Here is a 2,155-nt window from a genome sequence, read left to right as displayed (position 1 = left end):
TTCTGTGACATCTAAAGTCATCAGACCCAGAGAAATCCAAAAGTAGAATGGTTGTTACAGGAGGCTAGAGGGAGAGACGGGGAATTGCTGTTCAATGTGTAAAGTTTCAGTCATGGAAGATGAAAAAGCTCTAGAGATGTGCTGTAGAGACGTGCTTATAGTTAACCGTAATGCACTGTTCACTTAAACGTTTGTTAAAAGGGTAAATCGTGTGTGTGTGTATGTGTGTGTGTGTGTGTGCATGTTTACAACAATTTGAAAACAAAAATGAAGGCACTATAAGTGGACGTTCAAAAGGGAACTCTGGACAGAGGTTGCTTGACTGAAATCTCACCTCTGTCAGCAACACTGTAAACTCGGATGAGATTCTAAATCTCTCTGTAGCCTAGTTTCCTCATCTGTAAAATGGGAATATTCAAATTCCTATGCCTTGCAGTAGCTTTGAGTGTTAAATAAACTATTGCAGGTAAAAAGCACAGAATAGAGACTGGCCCGTACCACATTTCAGTAAATGTAAGCACTTGGAGAAATTCTGTGTGCCCTCACGTACCTTATAAAAATGGTCATCAGGAGGCATCAGGAAATATCATATTTAAATGAGTTATAATTATACTAACCGACTCCAAATTAGCCAGGGACTTGTTCCTTACATACCACTCTCATTTTCCTTGTATGATCATGAAAATGATCCTCATGTTTATAAATCTCGAATCGAAACTTACTTTTTTAAAAAACATTTTTAAGTAGTATTTCATGCCCAGTGTGGAGGCCAATGTGAAGTTTGAACTCCCAACCCTGAGATCAAGACCTGAACTGAGATCAAGAGTTGGAGGCTTAACTGACTGAGCCACCCAGAAGACCCTTTACTTTTGTTTTTAATAACTAATGTGTATTGAGCACCGTATGCCCAAAACTTTGACAACGGCTTTCTGTGTTTCAGTTCATATATTATTAATCCCATGGGATAAATACTACCACCAGCCCCATTTACCGATGAGGGAACGATGCCACACAGCTGGTAGGCAGGGAAGATCTGGGACTCAAATCTAGGTCAGCTGACCCTATTCTTCTAGATAAGGAGCTCTCAACCTGGGGTGATTTTGCTCCTGTGGCAGGCCGACCCCCAAATATGTCTAGGTCCTAAGACCCAAAACTTAGGAACATTACCTTACATGGCAAGAGACTTTGCAGATGAGATTGAGTTAAGGATCTTGAGATGGAGAGATTAATTTGTGTAGTCCAGATCACCCAATGGAGCCTTATAAGATCTTTACAAGAAGGAGGCAGGAGAGTGAGAGTGGGGGAGAAGGTCACGTGAAGCCAAAAGCCAAGATTGGAGTGGTGTGCTTGGAAGTTGGAGGAAGGGGCCACTACACAAGGCGTACAGGTGGCCACCAGGAGCCAAAAAAGGCAAGGAAACAGAGTCTTCCCTCAGAGTCCCCGGAAGGAACCAGCCCTGCCAACAACTCGATTGTAGATCCATAGGACTTATTTTGTACTTCTAACTTCCAGGATTGTAAGAGAAGACGTTTGGATCGTTTTAAGGCACTAATTTTCTTGTAATTCGTCACAGCGGCAAGAGGGAACCCATACAGTCCTCCAGGGGACGTGTGGCAACGTCTGGACACGTGACTTTTGTATCTGTCATAACTCAGCTGCGTGGTAGCTAGTGAGGAGAGGCCAAAGATGCTGCTGAGTGTCCTACAATGCACCAGGCAGTCCCAACAAAGAACTATCCAGCCCAAATGTCACTAGTGCTGAGGTGGAGAATTTCTGCTCTATAGCACTGAACTGGCAGACCTGAAGGAGTGCCAAACGCTCCAGATCTTCGGTGTTCCTTCCATCTAGCATAACCCAGGTTGGTGGTTGGCACTTTGTGGATGCGGAAACTGCGCTTGCCGGGTTGGTTGTTAACCCACTCGAATCAGTCGTGGTATCATAGGATATTTGTTACCTGTAAGGTGTAATTCAGGCTCCTCCCTCTGGTTGTGAAGGCTCACCACAGCTGACCCCCACCTCCTTTTTCAATACTACTTCTTATCAGTCTCCTTCACCAACCAAACAACCTTGAAAAGGGGGCAACTCCACGTAGCTCAGCGGCAGGAACAGACGAACTATCTCCTTGGTGAAGCAGCTCCAGGCTCTTCCCGCCATG

The sequence above is a fragment of the Panthera onca genome, chromosome D4 (assembly GCF_046562875.1).
Source record: "Panthera onca isolate mPanOnc1 chromosome D4, mPanOnc1 haplotype 2, whole genome shotgun sequence".
In the NCBI taxonomy this organism is placed as follows: domain Eukaryota; kingdom Metazoa; phylum Chordata; class Mammalia; order Carnivora; family Felidae; genus Panthera; species Panthera onca.
The sequence above is the reverse complement of the archived record's forward strand: the minus strand, read 5'-3'. Positions refer to the sequence as shown.